The following is a 26,590-nucleotide window of genomic DNA, read 5'->3' on the forward strand; positions in this document are numbered from 1 at the left end:
ATTCATGTGAATCATATATGTGTCTCAGAGGATCCCCATGCTCTGGAACAGGTTCTCCATTCATGTGAATCATATATGTGTTTCAGAGGATACCCATGCTATGGAACAGGCTCCCCATCCATGTGAAGCATATATGTATCTCAGAAGGTCCCCATGCTATGGAACAGGTTCTCCATTCATGTGAATCATATATGTGTTTCAGAGGATACCCATGCTATGGAACAGGCTCCCCATCCATTTGAAGCATATATGTGTCTCAGAGGATCCCCTTGTAATTGAACAGGGTCCCCATCCATGTGAAGCATATATGTGTCTCAGAGGATACCCATGCTATGGAACAGGCTTCCCATCCACCTGAAGCATTTATGTGTCTCAGAGTATCCTCATGCTCTGGAATATGCTCCCCATCCATGAGAAGCATATATCTGTCTCAGAGTATCCCCATGCTCTGGAACAGGCCCCCCATCCATGTGAAGCATTTATCTGTCTCAGAATATCCTCATGCTTGGGAACAGGCTCGCCATCCATGTGAAGCATATATGTGTTTCAGAGGGTCCCAATGCTATCGAACAGGCTCACCATCCATGTGAAGCATATATGTGTCTGAAAGGATCCCCATGCTATGGAACAGGTTTTAAACTGTGAGCTTTGGCCAACTCAGACCTACATGAGTGGAGTTAAGTAGATTTTTATCTGCACTTTTATCAAATAATACATGATTTAAAGTAATTTGATTGTGTTGCATTGAGCAATATCTAGCTGGAAGTTGACTATTTTTTCAGTAGGTCTTATACAAGTGGTATTTTCAGTTCAGTCTTGTTAAAAAACCTGCATAGCCAGTGATAAGTGGGGGTAGTTTACCTCATTGTTATTCGGTTTCTGTCTTATACAAGTGGTACAGTGAATTGTTTTCTGTTTAAACTGTGAGCTTTGGCCAACTGAGACCTACATGAGTGGAGTTAAGTAGATTTTTATCTGCACTTTTATAAAATAATACATGATTTAAAGTAATTTGTTTGTGTTGCATTGAACAATATCTAGCTGGAAGTTGACTGTTTTTTCAGTAGGTCTTATACAAGTGGTATTTTCAGTTCAGTCTTGTTAAAAAACCTGCATAGCCAGTGATAAGTGGGGGTAGTTTACCTCATTGTTATTCGGTTTCTGTCTTATACAAGTGGTACATTGAATTGTTTTCTGTTTAAACTGTGAGCTTTGGCCAACTGAGACCTACATGAGTGGAGTTAAGTAGACTTTTATCTGCACTTTTATCAAATAATACACGATTTAAAGTAATTTGTTTGTGTTGCATTGAGCAATATCTAGCTGGAAGTTGACTGTTTTTTCAGTAGGTCTTATACAAGTGGTATTTTCAGTTAAGGCTTGTTAAAAAAAACATGCTTTTCAGCCCCAAAACTTGGACCGAACCACAAAAGGAGGGGGGGTATCAATATTCGTCAAAGATACCCACACCTCCAGGTTGGTGGCACAGCATGAAGCATCAGAGACTATCCATGTGCAACTAACAGTGGGTAAAACTGCCTTCCAGTTGATAGCCTGCTACAGACCACCCTCCCAAACCAGGAACTCCACTTGGCCTTCCTGAGAACACTGCAAAATATGAAGGTCTCTCCAAACATCATTATAATGGGCGATTTCAACTACCCAAACATAGACTGGGAGCATTACTCTAGCTCCAACACCCTAGCCCAAAGGTTCCTAGAATTTATAAACTCAAATGCTATGGAAAAACTTGTTACCACTCCCACAAGAGGGGAAAACATACTGGACCTGATCATCACCAACATGGGGACTCTATGTTCCAGACCAAAAGTGTATCCCTCACTGGTAAGATCAGACCATGAACTAATCTCACTGGATATTCACATCCCGACCCCCCCTGCCCAGAAAACCACAGTGAAAAACTTCTCTAAAGCAAATTTCACACTCCTCAAAACCGAGGTGGAATCCTTCAAAGCCCCCGGGCCTGTGGAAAATACTGCCCAGACCGCAGAATCCTTTATAAATGCATTCTATGAACACCTTCAGGAATGCATGGATCATGCAATCCCAAATAAAACCAAGACCCAATCCTCCAAAGGCAGACGTCCTGTCTGGTGGACCCCAGCCATAAACAAACTATACAATAGAAGGAGGAAGCTACTACATGATAGAGCAAAATCCCAAAAAGGGAAGGCATCTCTGATCAGTATTAGTAAAAAACTATGGACACTCATAAAATCGTCTAAGGCCAGCTTCGAGAGAAAAAATGCACAGGACACTAAGGATAATAACAAGGCTTTCTTTAGTTATGTTAGAAACCTGGGTGGGAATTCCCAGATATACTCAGAATTAGTCCAAAATGACAAAAAATACACCAAACCCACAGACATTGCCAACATCCTAGCTGACAGGTTCAGCGCAAACTTCTCCCCCCCTCCCCACCAAAAGGGCAAATATCTTTCCCAGCAGAGTGCTGCCCCCCTGACATCTCAGATGCTCAGGTAAGAGCCACCCTCTCCAAAGCAAAAAACACAGCATAAATGGGACCAGACGGTGTCCTGGGCTGCATCCTACATGAACTCCAAGAAGAGCTAAACCCAAACATAAAACTACTGTTCAATCTCAACCTTACTACAGGATATGTACCCAAAGAGTGGCGTACAGCAACGGTGGTCCCTCTCCACAAAGGTGGTGCCTCAATGGATCCTGGAAACTATCGCCCCATAAGCCTGACTAGCATGGTCTGTAAAGCTATGGAAAGGATCATCATGGACCTTATAAATAAAGATATTAGGGACCTATAGACACTGGATCCTATCCAGTTCAGCTTTGTTAAGGGCAGATCCTGCCTCTTAAACCTGGTTGATTTCTTTGAAACAGTCACCAAGGCCATTGACGAGGGGAAGGTGGTCCACACAGCCTACCTGGACCTCGCAAAAGCCTTCGATACAATACCCCACTCGGGCATTATAGATAAGCTTACCAGCTTAAATATAAACCCCTATGTCACTAGATGGGTTGCAAACTGGCTCAAGGACAGAACCCACATGGTTAGAATTGCTGGAGCCATGTCAGACTCCAAACCAGTTACAAGTGGCATCCCACAAGGCTCAGTCCTGGCACCTTTCTTGTTCGGTATATATTTCTCAGAGGTACAGGCCAACACGGAAGGACTGTGGCTGACCAAGTTCGCAGATGACTGCAAACTGGGTGCCATAATAGACTCTCCAGCTGACACAAGCATCCTCCAAAAGGGCCTCATAGAAACAGACAACTGGTGCCAGAGCCATGGCCTCAAGCTAAACATCAAAAAGTGCATAGTCATCCCCTTTGGCAAAAACAAAGTGCCCACAAATTACCACATAAGTCGTAATCCATTAAGTACGGAAGAAGTAATTAGGGACCTGGGGGCCCAAGTTGATAACAATCTCTCATTTGACAACCACGTGGCCAAAGTGGTTAGAAAAACATTTTATATAGCCCACCTAATCATGAAGGGATTCACATCAAGATCAGGGGAGGTCATCGTGCCTCTTTACTCATCCCTCATCAGGCCCATAATTGAGTACAATGCCCCTTTTGGGATGTACCTTACCAGACACCTGCAGCAACTGGAAAGACCACAAAAATACCTCACCAAGATGATCAAAGGGCTCAAACAGATGCCATATGCTGCCCAGTTAAAGAAACTCCAGCTCTACTCAGTGGCATACCACCTGCTCAGAGGCGATCTGTGCCTGACGTATAAAGCCATGTCCAACCCAGAATTAATGGAAATGCTGCACCTCAGAAAATCCAAATCCCATCGAGCTACGTGCTCGAGAGACTTGAACCTCAGCACTGAAATAAATAGGACATGCTGGAGGGACAGATTCATAACCCAGAGGCTCCATTCACTCTGGAATAAAATCCCAGTCCAGGTTAGACAGAGTCCCTCATTGACTCTCTTCAAGAGGAATCTTGATGAGTGGATGGGGGATCATATGTTTACCCCAGGTATCACTTCTGTGTCACTGTTAGACAGAGGCACAGTATACTAACCTCAAAAAAGGGCATAGCAAAATTAATTTTAAATGGGTGGTGAAAGCCAAACACACTCTGGCTAGGCTTATATATGCCCTAGGGCAGATAGCCTAGTATGAACCTATGAACCTATAAACCTATGAACAGGTTCCCCATCCATGTGAAGCATATATGTGTCTCATAGTATCCCCATGCTCTGGAACAGACTCCCCATCCATGTGAAGCATATATGTGTCTCATTGTATCCCCATGCTCTGGAACAGGCTCCCCATCCATGTGAAACATATATGTGTCTTATAGAATGCCAATGCTCTGGAACAGGATACCCTTCCACATGAAGCATATATCTGTCTCAGAGTATCCTCATGCTGTGGAACAGGCTCCCCATCCAAGTGAAGCATATATGTGTCTCAGAGAATCCTCATGTTCTGGAACAGGCTCCCCATCCATGTGAATTATATATGTGTCTCATAGTATCCCCATGCTCTGGAACAGGTTCCTCATCCATGTGAATCATATATGTGTCTCAGAGTATCCTCATGCTCTGGAACAGTCTCCCCATCCATGTGAAGCATATATGTGTCTCAGAGTATCCTCATGCTCTGGAACAGGCTCCCCATCCATGTGAAGCATATATGTTTCTCAGAGTATCCTCATGCTCTGGAACAGGCTCCCTGTCCATGTGAAGCATATATGTGTCACATTGTATCCCCGTGCTCTGGAACAGGCTCCCCATCCATGTGAAGCATATATGTGTCTCATTTTATCCCTGTGCTCTGGAACAGGCTCCCCATCCATGTGAAACATATATGTGTCTCATAGAATGCCCATGCTCTGGAACAGGTTACCCTTCCACATGAAGCATATATTTGTCTCAGAATATCCTCATACTCTGGAACAGGCTCTCCATCCAAGTGAAGCATATATGTGTCTCAGAGAATCCTCATGTTCTGGAACAGGCTCTCCATCCATGTGAACCATATATATTTCTCATAGTATCCCCATGCTCTGGAACAGGCTCCCCATCCATGTGAATCATATATGTGTCTCAGAGTATCCTCATGCTCTGGAACAGTCTCCCCATCCATGTGAAGCATATATGTGTCACAGAGTATCCTCATGCTATGGAACAGGCTCTCCATCCATGTGAAGCATATATTTGTCTCAGAGTATCCTCATGCTCTGGAACAGGCTCCCCATCCATGTGAAGCATATATGTTTCTCAGAGTATCCTCATGCTCTGGAACAGGCTCCCTGTCCATGTGAAGCATGTATGTGTCTCAGAGGATCCCCATGCTCTGGTGCAGGTTCACCATCCATGTGAAGCATATATGTGTCTCAGAGTATCCTATCCTCATGCTCTGGAACAGGCTCCCCATCCATGTGAAACATATATGTGTCTCATAGAATGCCCATGCTCTGGAACAGGTTACCCTTCCAGATGAAGCATATATCTGTCTCAGAATATCCTCATGCTCTGGAACAGGTTCCTCATCCATGTGAATCATATATGTGTCTCAGAGTATCCTCATGCTCTGGAACAGTCTCCCCATCCATGTGAAGCATATATGTGTCTCAGAGTATCCTCATGCTCTGGAACAGGCTCCCCATCCATGTGAAGCATATATGTTTCTCAGAGTATCCTCATGCTCTGGAACAGGCTCCCTGTCCATGTGAAGCATATGTGTGTCACATTGTATCCCCGTGCTCTGGAACAGGCTCCCCATTCATGTGAAGCATATATGTGTCTCATTTTATCCCTGTGCTCTGGAACAGGCTCCCCATCCATGTGAAACATATATGTGTCTCATAGAATGCCCATGCTCTGGAACAGGTTACCCTTCCACATGAAGCATATATTTGTCTCAGAATATCCTCATACTCTGGAACAGGCTCTCCATCCAAGTGAAGCATATATGTGTCTCAGAGAATCCTCATGTTCTGGAACAGGCTCTCCATCCTTGTGAACCATATATATTTCTCATAGTATCCCCATGCTCTGGAACAGGCTCCCCATCCATGTGAAGCATATATGTTTCTCAGAGTATCCTCATGCTCTGGAACAGGCTCCCTGTCCATGTGAAGCATATATGTGTCACATTGTATCCCCGTGCTCTGGAACAGGCTCCCCATCCATGTGAAGCATATATGTGTCTCATTTTATCCCTATGCTCTGGAACAGGCTCCCCATCCATGTGAAACATATATGTGTCTCATAGAATGCCCATGCTCTGGAACAGGTTACCCTTCCACATGAAGCATATATTTGTCTCAGAATATCCTCATACTCTGGAACAGGCTCTCCATCCAAGTGAAGCATATATGTGTCTCAGAGAATCCTCATGTTCTGGAACAGGCTCTCCATCCATGTGAACCATATATATTTCTCATAGTATCCCCATGCTCTGGAACAGGCTCCCCATCCATGTGAATCATATATGTGTCACAGAGTATCCTCATGCTATGGAACAGGCTCTCCATCCATGTGAAGCATATATTTGTCTCAGAGTATCCTCATGCTCTGGAACAGGCTCCCCATCCATGTGAAGCATATATGTTTCTCAGAGTATCCTCATGCTCTGGAACAGGCTCCCTGTCCATGTGAAGCATGTATGTGTCTCAGAGGATCCCCATGCTCTGGTGCAGGTTCACCATCCATGTGAAGCATATATGTGTCTCAGAGTATCCTATCCTCATGCTCTGGAACAGGCTCCCCATCCATGTGAAACATATATGTGTCTCATAGAATGCCCATGCTCTGGAACAGGTTACCCTTCCAGATGAAGCATATATCTGTTTCAGAATATCCTCATGCTCTGGAACAGGCTCCCCATCCAAGTGAAGCATATATGTGTCTTAGAGAATCCTCATGTTCTGGAACAAGCTCCCCATCCATGTGAACCATATATATGTCTCATAGTATCCCCATGCTCTGGAACAGGCTCCCCATCCACGTGAATCATATATGTGTCTCAGAGTATCCTCATGCTCTGGAACAGTCTCCCCATCCATGTGAAGCATATATGTGTCACAGAGTATCTTCATGCTCTGGAACAGGCTCTCCATCCATGTGAAGCATATATGTGTCTCAGAGTACCCTCATGCTCTGGAACAGGCTCCCCATCCATGTGAAACATATATGTTTCTCAGAGTGTCCTCATGCTCTGAAACAGGCTCCCTGTCCATGTGAAGCATATATGTGTCTCAGAGAATCCCCATGCTCTGGTGCAGGTTCACCATCCATGTGAAGCATATATGTGTCTCAGAGTATCCTATCCTCATGCTCTGGAACAGGCCCCCCCATCCATGTGAAGCATATATGTGTCTGGGTATCCTCATGCTCTGGAACAGACTCCCCATCCATGTGAAGCATATATGTGTCTCATAGTATCCCCATGCTCTGAAACAGGCTCCCCATTCATGTGAAGCATATATGTGTCTCATAGTATCCCCATGCTCTGGAACAGGCTCCCCATCCATGTGAAGCATATATGTGTCTCAGAGTATCCTCATGCTCTGGAACAGGCTGCCTGTCCACATGAAGCGTATATGTGTCTCAGAGTATCCTCATGCTCTGGAACAGTCTCCTCATCTATGTAAAACATATATGTGTATGAGTATCCTCATGCTCTGAAACAGGCTCGCCATCCATGTGAAGCATATATGTGTCTGAGTATCCTCATGCTCTAGAATAGGCTAACCATCCATGTGAAGCAGAATTCATCCCTATCCCTATTTAAGTGTAAGCTTGACCAATAGATGGGACATTGGAAATTCACCCCAGGCCTGCCCCCCCCCCATGTGTGTAAAGACAGAGACAGACAGAGTAATGTCCAAACTAATTTACCTCCCAGATAACCTCAGGAAACATCCTAGTTAACATACCCACCCCGTCAATAAACACCTGTGATACATAGGGACACAACTGTATTGAATTGCAAGGCTAGCTTTCTTAAGCCCCATGGTGGTTGTTTGCTTAGTAAATACCTTTGAACCTGTTCTGTACAGTTATCAGTATCCTAGCAGGAGTCCCAGATTCCAATGACACTGTGCATGGCTCCATAGCATGACATGGAAATGCCCAGTACCCTCCATATATTATTTTATATATCTGCTGAGACATACATTGCAGTGTGCATAGTGCTGAGACTACCACTGGGTTATCCATAACAGTGGAACTGTCACTGAAATTTGTATAGTGCAGATACTATCACTGCAGTGTGTCTAGAACTGGGACTACCACTGCATTGTGTATAGCACTGAGACTACCACAGCACATAGCACTGAGACAATCACTGCACTGTATATAGCACTGAGACTACCACTGCACATAGCACTGAGACAATCACTGCACTGTATATAGCACTGAGACTACCACTGCACATAGCACTGAGACAATCACTGCACTGTATATAGCAATGAGACTACCACTGCACATAGCACTGAGACAATCGCTGCACTGTATATAGCACTGAGACTACCACTGCACATAGCACTGACACAATCACTGCACTGTATATAGCACTGAGACTACCACTGCACATAGCACTGAGACAATCACTGCACTGTATATAGCACCGAGACTACTACTGCACTGTGCACAGCACTGAGATGATTACTGCACTGTATATAGTAATGAGGTTATCACTGAATTGAATACAGTACAGAGACTATCACAGCATTGTGTATAATGCTGAGACTACTGCATCACTGTGTGTAGCACTGAGATTAATGCTGGAAAGTGCATAGACCTGTGATGAACACTGCATTTTGCATATTGTTCAGACTATTGCTGCATTGTGTGTAGTACTGAATCTACCACTGCACTACACTGTACACAGTTCTACCACTAAACTACACTGTACACAGTGCTATATCTTGGCGCTAAGACTTCAAGTGTGTTCTTTATTGCATGAATGCTTGTTTCTGAGACTCCCACTGGTCTCTCCCTTGTGCTCTGACCTGCCATAATGACTCTAATTGTATTATGCATTACAGTGCATCCTGCTGCTGTAATATATACTGCACTATACAGGTTGTTAGAACTTGCAACTAATCCACCAAGTCTAGATATGGTGCAAAACTCTGCTGTTGAGTGTCCTTCTGTCCTATCACTGCACCACATCTTACCAGCAGATCTTCCACTGCACTTTGTGTGACACTATGGTCTACTGCAAAGATGTTCACAACCTTGTACAACACACCAACTCCAGCTTCTTATACATTCACTCCCTGCCGAACAGCAGTACAACCTGAGAGCTAAGACTATTACTATGCTATGGATCATACAATGCTATTTTTTTAGGATACTCGCTGAACTGTTTATGCAGTTATAGCTTCCCAATAAGACATGTGAGGATCTCCACTGCATTACTCTTCACAAAATAGCATTCTGGTGCAACATTTACTGTACAGCATATGACATCAAAGCCTGCTGCTTTCATATTCACTGTAGTGAGTGTGCTACCTTGTATGCTGCTAGAAAACGTATTACATTTGACATGACATTATGTCTTGTTTCTGATGCACACCATATCATCTGACTAGCATTGCAACCTTTTGCTATGGATCCATTGCTTTATGCAGAGCAGTATAATATGTGAGATAGCCAGTGTAGAGAACATGTAAAAGGAAAAGATAATGCCTTCTTGTTCAAAGTAATCTACTGTCATATTCCTGTAGGTAGTTCGCAGGCAGACAGCTAAACAGTGTAGAATGTATACATTTTTATATTCAAGTAAAAAAAAATCCAAAGCAATCCTTCTTTAAGATTTAAGTTGTCCACTCTATTCCAAATAATGAGCACTTTCATCTTTCAGACTTCGTAAGATACAATGTCAATTCCTGAAAATCCATTACAATTTGAGTTGTGTAAATAACCCTAAACAAAGGGGTGTGGTGAAGAACAGCCCTTATAATTGGAGGTAAGGCTATTGTTCCTGATTGGTTAATAGCTGGGCCCACTGGTTGGAGGTTAGGTCAAGTTACTAATTGAATAAGAGTTATGGATTGGCTAATAGTCAGGTAATCTGATTGTTGGGGAGGCCAAGTCCATTATTAGGATATGAGTCACATATTGGCTTGGCTGTTATTCACCTCCATCTCCCTGTTAAGTAAAAAGACACATTCACAACATTAGTATAAAAATGAAAAAATGGTTCCAGTTTTAAAAAGAGTTTTTTACAGAAAATCTTTTAGCTATTGAAAAATCCTTTATTTTTGTAGGCTTGCATTGTAGCCTTGTAGGAACAACATGTGTGTTGGAAATTGACATAAACAGCGAATCAGGGATGCCCGCTTTAACAAGGCATCTGGTGTCATCCATCTATATAATGAATCTATCCAAAAGTAAAGTGGAGTGAATAAAAATAGTAAAATAAAAGATGACCATTTTATGAGACTGGAGTTAGCTAATTAAAAGAGCCATCCAGTATTCATGCGTCATCATCCAGCTCAGTGATTTCTAATGGGCTAGCCATTAGTGTGGTCATTCATGGTGCCACAACTTTCCAATTGGGGCAGAAGTGAGCTGGTGGTAGATTTTTACATATATTTGTGGCAATACTGGAAAAAAAAAAAGAATAAAGTAAATGCTCTCATTCCTAAACCAAAACATCTTCAGGTTACTGGAGTGAAGGAGGTAGAAAGAAAACCTATAACAATCAAAAAACAAAAATACAATCTGCCATCAAGTTAAAAACTTTGCTGTCTGAGTGCCATCCCTCATATGTCAGGTTTGCCTGGAATTGTTCAATAGATCTTTTTCTCTTACCACCAGTGTAGTTGGTTTGAATTTCCTGTAAAACACTGCAAAACCTATTGGTGAGGATCTGTCTGAAAATTTTAATGTCTAGGCAATAACTGTCCCTATGGCAGTTCCGTGAGTTAATCTTTATGGTCCAGTTTTATCTTCACTCCATTGCAAGGAGATAGCATATGGTGGTCTCCAGTCTCTCATTTCCTTGTGCCGGTCACCTGCTTACCAGACCTGACACTCAGGCCACCAGCACTCTGCCTGTAGGGGATCCCATCTTAAATATAGGGGTTTGTGCTCAGGACAAACTGGAAAACAAACCACAGACCTTTTTTTCTTGAATTCTAGTCTAACCCTCTGGGAGGAGTACCCCCTAGAAGTCTGTCCTGAACCTGGCAATCAGATGTTCATAGGGTTTCTAATCTTTGTGTTCCATGACACAACGGACATGGGGGTTACAGTGAAGGATAAGTCTGTTTTCTATTGTGACATTCATTACTTCCTGATAGTGTCATTTCATTGGTTTCCCCCAGATGTTCTTCTCTTGGGTCCTTTTGTATAAAGAGAGAGCTTTCAGCTTTATCATGGGTAATTAAGGCATCTGGAAGGGAAGTGTGGTATGACTGTGTGCCAGCTTCAGCTGTTGTTATCAGGGGAGTCGTTCAGGGTGTGATCTGCTGCGGGAATGCCATGAGTGGATTTCTGTTGTCAGTAAGGTTAGTCTTGCTGATACTTAATAGAAGGTCCTAGGGTTACATTTTCTGAGCTGAAGGACATTCTTGATCGAGCATCCAAAACTGATACCAAGTTTATTGTATACACTCAACCTGGCACATTCCCATCCAAAGGCAAGCCCACAATTTTCTCAATGATATGAAATTTAAATCCTGAGTGATTTGTCATCTCACGGGAATGTTTTGCTATAGCATTTCTACTAATACTATGTTTAATATCATAAAAATGGTGTGACATATGTATTTTTAGTCATTTAAGGGTTTTCTCATAGTACCACATGCTGCTTGCTGCTATTTCAGTTCACTGTGCATGATGTCAGTCAGCTGACATACCCAATTTACTATAAATGGCACCATAGAATGCTTCATATATACCTTTTGACATAAGAATGACATCATAGCCTCTTTGTGTAATCACAGCAATAGCGTTGGCATCACAGCTCTGTGCTGAGACACAGATTACATTCTGTGTGACATTGAAACTTATATCTTGAACATCCACTGCAAAGTGTGTGTGATACAACACTCTGCTGTAAAGACATCCACCTCAATATAAAAAGCAGAAAAGTCTGCACCTGACACTACAGGTGTACATACACAGCATAGGTACCTGCTGTTGACAGTCACCATGCATACAAAAGAATCACCAATCTCTGCACCTGGTGCTACATTTGTACATGCACAGCACAGCTCATCTACCTGCTGCACATACTAAACACACCACAGTCTGCACCTGGCAGTCCAGGTGTGCCACACACAGCACATGTATCTGTTGATGATAGTCAATGCACCTAGCAAATATACCTCAATCTGTACCTGTTGGTTGAGGAGAGCTATGCACACCACAGCTAACTGCTACAGACACAGTGCATATTAAATACACCACAATCTGCACCTGATACTTCAGGTGTGCCATGCACAGTACAAGTACCTGCTGTTGACACAGTACAAACTGAATACACTACAATTTGCACCTGGTAATGCAGGTACATCAGTCACAGTACATCTACCTGCTGGTAACAGGCACTGTGCATATTGAATACAATACAGTCTGCACCATGATAATCCAGATGTACATGCACAGCACAGCTATCTGTTGCAGACAGTTGCTATACATACCAAATTCACAACAATCTGCACCTGGTACTGCAGGTGTATATGAACAGCACAGCTATCTGTTACTGATGGTCATTGTACATACCAAACACACCACAGTCTGCACCTGAATATACAGGTGGGCCACAAAAGGCACAGGTACTTATTGCTGATCGTCACTGCATATACTTAATACACCACAATCTGCATCTGGTAATCCAGGTATGTCAGGCACAAGAACAGCTACCTGCTGGTGACAGGCACTGTACATACAGAATACACCACACTCTGCACCTGGTACTCCAGGTGTACATACACAGTCCACCTACCTGCTGCGGCCAGTGACTGTACATAATGAATACACCACAGTCTGCACCTGCAGCTTCAGGTATGCCATACAAAGCACAGGTAACTGTTGCTGACAGTCACTCTACATTCTGAATACACCACAATCAATACCTGCTAATCCAGGTGTGCAATGCATGCACAGCTACCTGCTGCAGACTATGAAAAAAGAAGAAAAAGCTGACAAACAGCTATTGTTGCTGCAGGCAGACAATACTCAAATAATCCAGTCAGGAACCATGTTCAAAAATGAAATAGAATTTATTTAACACATAAAGCGCTTTTCATCTTACACCATAGTAAAACTTCTTCAGATAAAACTAAAATGCATTCACCATATTAAATACACCTCGTATCCAATCACATGATTAGCATGAATCCTAGCCAATCGCTACCTACCCTGAACCTTAAAGTAACACTTTAAACCTGTAAGGTTCAATAATAAAACATTAAAACTGTGTACTAATCATACCCGATGAATAAAAATTAATAAATACTAAACACATTTTATAATAAAACATCTTAATAAATGCACTAAAATGTGGATATAAACATATGGATAAATTAATCCGACAAGAGAAAATGAAGGATGAGGCGTATAAGATGCATTCCTCGTGGTAAACCTATTCATCTACTAAGGCTATTAATTTTCAAAATACAACTTAAAGTAAACATTTCATTAAGACCTGGATATGAGTGGACATTGGTACGTAGTTGCCACCGCAACTCAAGTCTTTCCAGGCGTGCTGATTCAGGACCACCCCTCTCATCATATTGAATACTATCAATTACCTTAAACAAAAACTTGTGATTTGGGTATTCAGATGCATGCTTGGCCAATGCATTCTCCAATTTACCTTTTCTAATGTAATACAAATCCTCATACACATGTTCCCTTAGTTTCCTATCAGTTTTTCCAATGTAGAATGCGGCACAATGCTGACACTGAGCTAGATACACTACTGACTTGGATTGACAATTATACCTATTTTTTATTGTATATTTTCTTTGTGTTGTATATTTGTTAAAACACATTGTATATGTGTTTTAAATTCTGGAACTACAGTTGTCACTGCTACTGATTCAGCTGTGTTGTTAAGTGTTCATTTTCCCTTTTCTTGTATGCACAGGATAATTGGCTGATAAATGTATTGTGCATGATTTATTAACCTGTTTCCTAACTAAGTTATGGCACTGTGATGTGGTTACTGTTGAAGCACTCTCAGACTGTAGCAGTAGCATCTATTCTCCTGCTTTATCCACACTATCCTCAGATTTGTATCTTTTACACCCTCCTGTCTCCTCATTACTTCCTTTGACCTGTCTTTGTCTCCTTCTACTAGATTCATCCTCTCTTTTTTTTCTCTCTCTCTCTTCTCAAGCAAATCTGCAGTCTGCGACTACCACTCCACCCATACAGTATAAGAAGGAATCAGTACTGCAAACTAAATAAGGATATTCATTTTGAGCCTCAAGAGCAGGGTCAGTCCACCCAGGCATTCTACTTGTATGTTTTATGAGAGTGAAGCTATTACATTAGCAGTATTTCTTAGTAGTTCTCAGCTTGCTAATAAAACTGGCTGTTGTAGCCTTGTGCCCCCCCCAGCTAGTACAGTAATCCTAACTGTCCAATAGACAGTATACATTTAATTCACATCCCTGTGACTAAATTAACCATCAAGCAGCCATCTCAGTACTTTATGCCTTAGTTTGTATCACTTGGAGGCCCACCTGTTTATTTGCATCTCTATACATTCCCCTTCATTGCTAATGTATCTCCCTACTCTAACCTGTGCACAAACTGGTTACTAATCAGCAAGTCAATGTGAAGACACACTCCCAACCTTAATAAACTTTGCTGTCTCTTCTCTCCTTCACTTTACAGGTAGTTTGAATTGTTACTTACCCCCTCTGAGGCCTTCACTAATTTCCACTGATTCCCTCTCTGGTTTCTTTGCATTACACCTGGTTTACACCCCTTGTGCTATCTCCCTCCCCCAATACTAAGTCTATATTAGAATCCTACTGAGCATGGAGCCATCTTTAAATTTTTAGTCTCCCACCAGGACACAAGTGCTCTTCAGCAATTACATTCTGCTTGCTGGTAAGCCATTAGACCTCAGGAATTTGTTTAAAGTGTTCCGATTTGTAAAGTAATACTTACTTTTTTCTCTTGTCTTTGTGGGCTCTGCCTCGCTCTGGTCACCCTCGATAATGCTCGGGCTCTCTCTGCTCCCCTGCCCTGCCCCCTATTTCCTCCCACCCCCACTACCTCTACATTTATAGTAATCACAGCCATACTCACAGCTCACCCTCACATCACCTCCACCAATCACAGCTCCTCAAGTCATATCACATTATACCACACTAACTTGCTCCACACAAAATACTCCCAATCACTCTCATTCCCACTAGACATTTTTTTACATCACCCACACTACTTCCCCATCCACATATAGTGCAACCCTATAATTCCTATTCAGACCCCCCCCCCAGAACCAACTTAAACTTTATAACCATGACTATCACACAACTAAGTCTAGTCTGTCTTCTCATAATTCTTTACAACTCCACAAATTATCACTCTAGCAATATCCCTAAACTTAGTAGCACAACACTACATTATGCACTCTCATATACAGACAACACACATTATAATAATATCTGCCCACAATTGTTCAAGAACTATATAACGGACCAATTCAGAACCAAACACATATGCTCTCATTCCGACTCCAAAAAAACACAATACTTTCTCACACTCCTCACCAAACCCCAACATCTGTATAAACATTTTAACTCCAGGCTTACCATAAGTGGGGATATCCACCACAACCCAGGCCCAAATCCATCCTGTCCAACACAAACTGCTCCAACATAAATTTTAGAACATTCCACCCCCACTTTCTTCATCCCTGGGCAAATCCACAACAGCTGCAAAACCAATCATCTTTTAATGCTAAATATTAATATTAGAAGTATCAAAAATAAAATACCTGAACTCCAGAACACAATCGCACACTACTCTCCAGGCATAGTTCCTTTAACAGAAACCTGGCTAAATAAAAACATAGCTAACTCAGAAGTTCTCCCTACTGGCTACAATATCATTAGACAAGACAGACCACTTCGTAACGGGGGTGGAACTGCCTTACTGCACAAGTCCAACTTAACTGTCTGTCAGTTACCAAACTCATACCCCTCCCGCAATAACTGGGACATACTTATGTCACAACTTCAACTTCACCCTACAAAGGTCATCACCACAATTTTTATCTATATTCCACTTAGTAATATACGTGCTAGCCTTGAAGACTTCTTATTCTGGTGTTCTTCCACATACTCACAAGAAACTCTTATTCTGGGGGATTTCAACCTAGATTGGTTCACCTGTATATCAGAACCACCAAGTAATCAAATAAATCCCCATGGCTACCAGCAGCAAGTCCAAATTCCAACTAGATGTGATAAAAAATCTCAAAGGGAATCCATCCTTAACAGGGTCCTAACAACCCCACATTGTACCCTCACACAGGCAGTCTCCCAGACACCTTAAGTGACCACAACATAATATACTTTATACGTAGTAGAACAAACATATGCAAAACCACTAACTATATATCCACTAGAAACACAAAAAAAGTATCTCCTGAGGTCCTCAACACTTTACTCTGTAACTGTGACTGGACCCCCCCCCCCCTAAAAACCCTCCCACTTGACCAGGCTGTAGCATATTTCAACAAAACATTTCTACAACACCTAAACACTGTCGCTCCATTGCGCAAAATCAAGGTTAGAACCTCTACAAACCCCTGGCTCAGTAAAGAAACCAAACAAATCCTCAAGTCCAGAGACACTGCCTGGCTTTACTATAAAAAAAACAAAGAAACACAAAGCCTAACTAAGTACCAAGAACTGCGCAACAATGCAAAAAAATGCATTAGGCTGGACAAAAAATCCTACTACACAACATTACAAACTAAATACCAACACAACCCCCAAACATTTTGTAAAAATGTAAACCAGCTACTAAAATCCACCCAAAAGGCTACCCCCAAACCAACCACCCCTGACACTAAAGTTCCCATTGAAACACAATTCAACTCCCACTTTGTGAACACAATTCTATCCTTAGTATCACAGGACAGTTCCTTCCTCACTACCCCCCCCAACACAAATAACACTAATACAAGCTTTACCCTCAAAACAGTTTCCACCACTTCAATCAAAAGCATGCTCTCCAAACTAAAAACCTCATCAACAGCAGCTGACCTACTCCCCAGCTATTTCTTGAAACTCACAGCAGATGCTATTGCTATCCCAGTCTCCACTCTCATAATCAGATCAGTTGTTGAAAACTATGTGCCAAAACTCTGGAAAATATCCTATGTTACACCCATACATAAAGTCGGGACCTCCACTGAACTTAATAACTACAGACCCATTGCTTTACTCTCTCCCCTGGCCAAAATCCTAGAAAAATGCATCCATACCCAGATGCTAAACTATCTCCTAGACAGCAACATCCTGTCACCTACTCAGCATGGTTTCAGACCTGCCCATAGTACCACTACAGCCCTCCTCTGCTTCACAGACACAGTAAACCATCTCAAAAATGAAGGCCTACAGGTGTCAACTCTTTTTTTGGATATGTCCAAAGTATTTGACACAGTCTCACACCAAATCTTGCTAAAAAAAACTAAACCAATATCACCTATGAAATTCCACTCTTACCTGGTTCCAAAGCTACTTAACTGACAGGTGCCAAGCTGTGAAATGGGAAAATTATCGCTCTGCGCAGCTGCCTATAATTATAGGAGTCCCACAGGGTTCTATCTTAGGACCACTACTATTCACAGTCTTCACAAATGACTTCCATACCTCCACACAGCATGCATCTATCATTCAGTATGCAGATGACACTACCTTAATCTGTGCTGCACAAAACATTCTCACACTCCTGCAAACAACTCAAGCTAGCATTCTCTGACATTGAAAACTACCTTACCAAAGCCCAACTTATCCTCAATTCAAAGAAAACTCAGCTTATGATTATAACCAGTTCTAACAAAAACACTAACAGTCAATTCACTATCTACTCCACAAATGCTACTCCAATCGCTCCAGTGGCACAGGTTAAGCTATTGGGAATAACCATAGACTCCCACCTAAAATTTGATAGTCATCTCAACTTAACTATTAAAAAAGTAAATGCCAGACTGGGATCACTATACCGTATGAAACCATTTCTTACCAACAACACAAGATCAGCCGTTGCTAGCTCCCAACTTCTATCCACCCTGCTCTATTCATCTCCCATTCTGACTAATCTCAACAAAACTGAACTAAGCAAAATGGAAGCCTGCTATAACAGAATTGCCCACTTTGTTGCAAATTGCTCATATAGAACTCATCACTGTACTGCTTTGAGACAGCTCCACTGGCTTGAACTGCCCAGCCTCCTAACCTACAATCAGATCAGCTCTGCCTCTGTCTTTCTATCTATTACCTCCCCAATAAGTGTCCTGCTCTCAAAAACCTAGTACAACATCACTCAGCCAAAAGGCCTCTTAGATCATCAAGCAAACTACTACCAGAAGTCACCAACAGCTACAATAGCTTTGGAGACGCGCTATATAGTAGTTCAGTGGCTAAAAAATGGAACTCTATCCCTACTAGCATTCAAAACACATCATCCAAAGCCTCCTTTAAAGACCTCATTAGGCAACATCTCAAGCAAAGTTGGCCGTGCCATGATTGCTCCCCAGGATAGTGAAAGCGGATAATGTATACATACTAAATGTAGAGTACTTGATAATAGTTTTCAATCTTACTCACAGACACTGGCTAATCTACAATGTATGTACTGTATCTGTGTACTATGTATGTATTCTACCTATGTTTCAAATTTCAGCTGTACACCACAAATCTATTAATTACCTTTATTTTTAAATTAATATTTTTTTGTTTGTTCTCTCCACTGTAACTGTCGATGTGCCGCATACCACTGTAAAAACATTTCTCTTGTAATTTGTGTGCATACTGATCATGTCTAAATAACTAAATGTGTCTGTATTTTTTCTTTGTGGAGCTTTTCTCCCCGGGCCTCTGCTGAAAAAGGGCCTTTTCGGCTCAGTCAGGCACCCCAGTTAACAAATGTAAAATAAATAAAATAAAATAAATATTTGGTATCCCTAATAGAGAAAGTACACTGTGTTGAGATGTGTCAACAATAGTTACACATGTGGCATTGCAACATGCCTATCTTACCCCCTTGATGGAATGGGTGACACTGCAAAAGCCGTTTTAAATTCTGACCGCTTTTCCAAATGACTTTAGGATGTTCCAGTAGTTTACCACTAAGGGTACTCTCGTTCTGGGTAATAACCCAATTCTTGATCAAAATGGACCAAATAGTAAAACTATCCATACTAAAACGTGTTATAAATTTCAACCAGGGGGTAGAATCTTCAACCCTTCGGGTTGTAGATGGGGAAGTCAACTCCAAATTTATCTTGCTCAAAATAGGCAAATACAATCCAGAAAGTCTCTTATCAGTTACTTCTTTAATTAACCTATTTAACTTGCTTTCAGGGTAAGCTCTTTTCAGAAACATATTTTTTTAACGGTAAGCATTTCTGCATGGAGTTGCAATCCCTGGATACTATGCAGGCTGCTCTGACCAACTGCCCCTTGACAACAGAATGTTTCTGGTACCAGGGATGGCTGCTACTATAATGCAGAAACGAGTTAGAGTATGTCTCCTTCCTGAAAATGTTTGCATATAGAGAGTTACTGTTAAAATCGTTACTTAAATGAGCATCAAGGTAGGATATCATGTCATTGTTAAAAGAATAAGTAAATGATAGGAAATCAGTGGATGAGTTAAAAGAAGAGACTAAAGAGTTAGCTATTTCTTTGTCGCCATTGATTAAAATAAAAAATATCATCAAGAAAACGTGTGTAGTACACAATGTACATAGTAATAGCCCTATTTTTCCAAATTAATTCCTGTTCCCAATACGCCATAACAAGATTAGCCAGGCTTGCCCAACATGGTGAGCCCATGGTACACCTGTTGTCTGCAGGTATATCTTGTTATTGAAAATCAGGTAATTTGAAGTCAAAATAATATCCAGGAGCTCCGAAACTAGTGAGATCTCACTGGCTGGGACACCATGTTTCCTTAACATAAAGCTAACCCATTCTATACCCACATCATGAGGGATCGACGAATACAGATCCCTCACATCAATGGTCAAAAAATTGTAGCTCATCTCAAATTGTAAGTCGCATAGGCTAGATAAAAATGACTAATAATCCTTACAAATGTAAGGTTCCTTTGCAATATATTTCTTCAAGATGTCCAGAAATTTAGTGCAAGGATAGGTGATACTATTTCTCGCATTAACCAAAGGTCTCATAGGAGGGTTTTCTACTGATTTGTGGATTTTGGGTATGCCAGACAGGATGGGGGTCCTAGGTGAATGCATGTTAAGGTAATTAAAAGTTGTTAAATCAATCCGTCCCTCTATAAACAAATCGTCAATAGAGGAATGGATTTCCGAATAAGCCTTATTGAATTAATTCCTGGATTTCTCCACATAAGTATCACCATCCAAAATACCCATCATTTTCCTAACATATAATTCTTTGGTCATAATGACCAGTCCTCCACCCTTATCAACTTGCATTATTCTTACTCCAGCAGTCCTAATAACGTCCAGGGCTTGTTTTTCTTCCTTCGTAATGTTACAACCTCTATTGTTGGTCTGTACTGCTGATAAACTGTTACGGAAATCTAGTTCACAAACTTGATAAAACAGGTTTAAAGTTGGATGTAAAGGTGGCAAAAACGTGCTAGCAACATGATGCTCAGACTGGCACATAGAGTTACCACCAAACAAAACATTCAAGTTCAGTTTACATATAAAAAGTTTAACATCGATGTTGAAGCTACATCAGCCCTCTTAGTAGGGATGAAAAATAACCCTCTTGAGAGGAGCTTTACAAGTGAGGGATCAATTTTTACATTGGAATAATTAAAAATCTTAAAATCCCCAGTTGAATTGTAAATAATGTCACATTTACCAAATCGAGTTAAGTTACAAGTTATCTCCCCTCTTGCCTCATTTTGGGGAGCTCATGAAATTTCTGGACCGGTTGTTGTTCTGTCTCAAATTGTACGGGCCTGCACCCCCCCCTGAAAATTTCTATGCATGTTGTTACTTTGGTCAAGCCCATGGCCATGCTTCTTGTCCACAGATGCATAGTCTAAATGGTTGCTATTCTCAGTCCGTTCAGGGGGTGCACCATCTTGCAAACAATTATCTTGTGTGTCCGATTGAATATTCCCAGTCTCTACAGTGTTTACCTCTTCATCAGGCACTGAATCGAGGCTGATAAAAGAATTTACCTGGGAGGTAGGAGGTGTTGGATAGGCTTACCCACTGCCATATGCTACCCAGTCTCTATTCAATTTCTTTAACTTAGTTTCTTTTATCTTTGAAATGTACTGGTCAATGCTACTACAAATACGATCGTAGTCATACCTTTATCTTAGAAAATCCACGTTGCTACGGATTGACTCATCCAGGCGAGAGGCCTCTTCCATCAGAATGTTAGAATAACCCTGGTAATGCCTACACATTAAATCCAGCAGTTCCAAAAGATGCTTATTGAAAGGTTTCAATAAATCCTGGTGGAAGGGTGATCCATCGACCAACCCGGTCAGGCACTGCCAAGACGCCTTTGGGGACTAGGCCCTCACTGATACATTCTTTAAAATACGCTATTTCAAGTTGGATTTTTTTATGTTTCAAAAACTTGGAATCCATCAGTTTTAAAAGTGTTGATAAATCTTCTAGTCTCCCAGCTGGTGCATCCTTAGTGTTACTGCCAAATGGCACCTGGAAATAGAGCAGCTCAGAAAGTCACTCAGAAAATTTCAATGCCCCAATAAGTCCCATGATGAGAACTGGTTTCATTAGAAAAATTGTGCTGACTTGCTCCAATAGCTGGTAGTAGTGGTACTTGCTTCTATGGGCCTGCCTCACTATTAACGGATGGCTCTGGGGAGACTGTACCTCCGGTCTCAGGGCCCCGAATTAATAAACGGTTCGTGTCTGTAATGAAGCAGTTTGCGGTACCACTAGCATTTTGAACCACAGCAGGTTATTAGGTTCATAGGTTCATACTAGGCTATCTGCCCTAGGGCATTTATAAGCCTAGCCAGAGTTTGTGTGGCTTTCACCACCCCTTAGGATGAGAATACTATACCCATTAGTTTGCTGTGCCTCTGTCCAGCAGTGACACAGAGATGATTCCCGGGGTAAACCTACAATCTCCCATCCACTCGTCAAGATTTCTCTTGAACAGGGTCAGTGAGGGGCTCTGCCTCACATGGACTGGGATTCTGTTCCATAGTGTAGGGAGTCTCTGGGTGATGAATCTGTCCCTCCAGCATGTCCTATTTATATCCGTGTTGAGGTTTAAGTCTCTTGCTCTCGTGGCTCTGGTGGATTTGGATTTTTTGAGGTGGAGCATGTCCATTAATTCTGGGTTGGACATGGCCTTGTATGTCAGGCACAGATCACCTCTGAGCAGATGGTATGCGACTGAATAGAGCTGGAGTTTCTTCAGTCGGGCAGCGTATGACATATATTTGAGCCCCTTTATCCTTTTGGTGAGGAACTTTTGGGGTCTTTCCATCTGCTGCAGGTGTCGGGTAAGGTACATTCCGAATGGGGCGTTGTACTCAATCATTGGTCTGATAAGTGAAGAGTACAGGGGTACAATGACCTCTCCTGATCTGGATGTGAATCCATTCATGATCAGGTGGGCAATGTAGAAGGTTTTCCTAACCACTTTGGCAATGTGAGTGTCAAAAGAGAGGTTACTGTCAACTTGGGTCCCCAGGTCCCTGATAACGTCTTCCGTGTTTAATGGATTACCACCTATGTGGTAATTAGGGGTTACCTTGTTTTTCCCAAAGGGTATGACTATACATTTTTTGGCATTTAGCTTAAGGCCATGGCTCTGGCACCAGTTATCCATTTCTATGAGACCTCTCTGGAGGATGTCTGTGTCAGTTTGCAGTCATCTGCAAATTTTGTCAGCCACAATCCTCCAATGTTTGCCTGTACTTTAGAAAAATAAATGCCGAACAAGAGGGGGCCCAGGACTGAGCCCTGTGGGACACCACTCGTGACCGGCTTAGAGTCTGACATGGCACCAGCAACTCTAACCCTGTGGGTTCTGTCCTTGAGCCAGTTTGCAACCCATCTTGTGACATATGGGTTTACATCTAAGCTGGTGAGCTTTTCTATGATGCCCGAGTGGGGTATTGTGTCGAACACTTTTGCTAGGTCAAGGTAGGCTGTGTGAACTGCCTTACCCTCATCAATAGCCTTAGTGACTGTTTTGAAAAAGTCGACCAAGTTCAAGAGGCAGGATCTGCCCTTGACAAAGCCAAATTGGGTAGGATCCAGTGTCTGTAGGTCCCCAATGTCTTTATTTATGAGTTCTATTATGATCCCCTCCATAGCTTTGCAGAAAAGGCTCGTCAAGCTTATGGGGCAGTAATTTCCAGGGTCTGTAGAAGCACCGCCTTTGTGGAGTGGGACCACAGTTGCCGTACGCCATTCTTTGGGTACGTATCCTGTAGTAAGGCTAAGATTAAACAGCAGCCTTATGTGTGGGTTTAGTTCCTCATTGATTTCGTGTAGCACACAGCCGGGGACACCGTCCGGTCCCATTGATGCTGTGTTTTTTGCTTTAGAGAGAGCAGCTCTCACCTGGGCATCTGAGATGTTTGGGAGGCTAGACTCTGGTGGGATAGATATTTCTCCTTTTGGGGGGGAGGGAGGGGAGAAATTTGCACTGAACATGTCTGCCAGTATGTTGGCAATGTCTGTGGGTTCAGTGATTTTTGTATAATTTTGGACTAATTCTGAGCATATCTGGGAGTTTCCACCCAGGTTTCTAACATAGCTAAAGAAGGCCTTATGATTGTCTTTTGTGTCATTAGCGATTTTTCTCTCAAAGTTGGCCTTGGATGATTTTATGAGTGATCGTAGTTTTTTGCTAGTAGTGATCAGAGATGCCTTCCCTTTTAGGGATTTTGCTCTGTCATGTAGTAGCTTTCTCCTTTTGTTGTAGAGTTTGTTTATGGCTGGGGTCCACCAGACCGGGCGCCTGCCTTTGGTGGAAAGGGTCTTGATTTTATTAGGGATTGCTTGATCCATACATTCCTGGAGGTGCTCGTAGAAGCCATTTGTAAGGGTTTCAGCAGTGTGGGTTGTGGTTTCCACTGGCTCGGGGGCCTTGAAGGATACCACTCCAGTCTTAAGAAGTGTGAAGTTTGCTTTTGAGAAGTTCTTCACTGTGGTCTTTTTTGCTGGGGTTGGGGGCGGGATGTGGATCTCCAGTGAGATTAATTTATGGTCTGATCTCACCAATGAGGGATATACTCACGGTGTGGAGCATTTTGTCCCCATGTTTGTGATGATCAGGTCTAGTATATTTTCTCCTCTTGTGGGAATGGTGACTAGTTGTTCCATAGCATTTGAGTTTATGAACTCCACGAACCTTTGGGCTAGGGTGTTGGGGCTTGAGTAATGTTCCCAGTCTATGTTTGGGTAGTTGAAGTCACCCAATATGATGGTGTTTGGAGAGACATTCATATTCTCCAGTGTCTTCAGGAAGGCTGTGTGGGTTTCCTGAGTTTGAGAGGGTGGTCTGTAGCATGCTACAAACTGTAGGGCAGTTTTACCTATGGTTAATTACACCTGGATGGTCTCCGATGCTTCGTGCATTGCCACTAACCTGGAGGTGTGGGTAACCTTTATGAATATGGATACTCCCCCTCCTTTTGTGGTTCGGTCCGGATTTTGGGGCCGGAACGCATGATATGAGGTAAAACCTGATAGTGCTGGGGTGCTCTCAGCAGCCTTGAACCAGGTTTCAGTCACAGCACAGACATCGATGTTCTCCATACTGAGGAGGGCTTCGAGGGCATGCATCTTGAGGTTTAGACTTCTGGCATTGAGCAGTATTACCCTTAGTTTTTCTCCATTTTTGTTTTCTAGGGTGGTAGGTTTATCATTTGAGCCTTGCCTAAAAAAGGCACTATGGGGGTGGCAAGAGCCTTTGCCAATATCCGGAAACCCAGGGGTGACAGGTGCAAGCCGTCCCTTGCGAAGCAGCCTCACTATTAACGGATGGCCTCACTATTAACTAACTCACCCTATTGTGAGTTAGTTGGGTGTGATGAAAATAGAGTCAACTCTTTTATGCAAGGCTTCAATCCATTGAGACAAGGATTCTATTAATGCATAAAGTCTGTCATTTCTACCAGAGGTCTGCTCACTAGCAACAACAAGAGAGCCATCATCAGCCATCAAAGCAGGTGATCAGTATAAAAAAACAAACCATGAAACAAAGAAGAAAAAGCTGACAAACAGTTATTGTTGCTGCAGACACACGATACTCAAATAATCCAGTCAGGGGCAACGTTCAAAAATGAAATAGAATTTATTTAACACATAAAGTGCTTTTCATCTTACACCATAGTAAACCTTCTTCAGATAAAACTAAAATGCATTCACCATATTAAATACACCTCGTATCCAATCACATGATTAGCATGAACCCTAGCCAACCGCTACTCAACCTGAACCTTAAAGTAACACTTTAAACCTGTAAGGTTCAATAATAAAACATTAAAACTGTGTACTAATCGTTCCTGATGAATAAAACTTAATAAATACTAAACACATTTTATAATAAAACATCTTAATAAATACACTAAAATGTGGATATAAACATATGAATAAATAAATTAATCCAACAAGAGATAATGAAGGCTGCGGAGTATAAGACACATTCCTCTTGGTAAACCTATTCATCTACTAAAGCTATTAATTTTCATTTACTAATTAATTTTAATCCTTGTCTGCCATTTTTTGGGATTTTCGTGGTTATGCCTCATGGACTGGTTGATAGCACATATCCCATATTCATTGAGTATGACTGTAAAGAGACTAGTAATATCCACCAGTTCATGAGGCATAACCATGAAAATCCTGAACTGATTTGCTCACTGCTAGAACTTGTATTAAAGAATAATATGTTTGCTTATGGCAGTGCTTACTATCTACAAACATGGGGAGTTGCGATGAGTACCCCATGTGTGAATAGCTACTCCAATTTGGTATTGGCCCAATGGGAAAATACCAATGTTTTGAGTGACATTAACCCATGGAGGAGGAATGTAGTGTACTATGGTCGGTTTGTAGATGTCATTTTATTGTATGCGAAGGTGACGTTGAACATCTTAACCTCTTTATCAATTACTTAAACCAGAGTACAGATTTTCTAGAGTTTAAAGCCAAATACTCTAATGAAAAGATTGATTTCCTGGATGTCAAGATTGGGATTCATAGGAATGAAGGCATATATACGAGTGTCTTTAGGAAATCCACATGGAAGAACCACTACTTACATAGGCAAAACATGCACCCATGGCTTATTTATAACAACATTTTTGAGAATCAAACTATTAGACTATCAAGATTATGTACTGATGAAGGAGAGTTTGAAATAAAACAGCAGAAACGTTATGACAATCTAAAAGAGA

This window comes from Protopterus annectens, chromosome 9.part0 (genome assembly GCF_019279795.1).
Source record: "Protopterus annectens isolate FY-2018-M chromosome 9.part0, PAN1.0, whole genome shotgun sequence".
NCBI classification, from domain to species: domain Eukaryota; kingdom Metazoa; phylum Chordata; order Ceratodontiformes; family Protopteridae; genus Protopterus; species Protopterus annectens.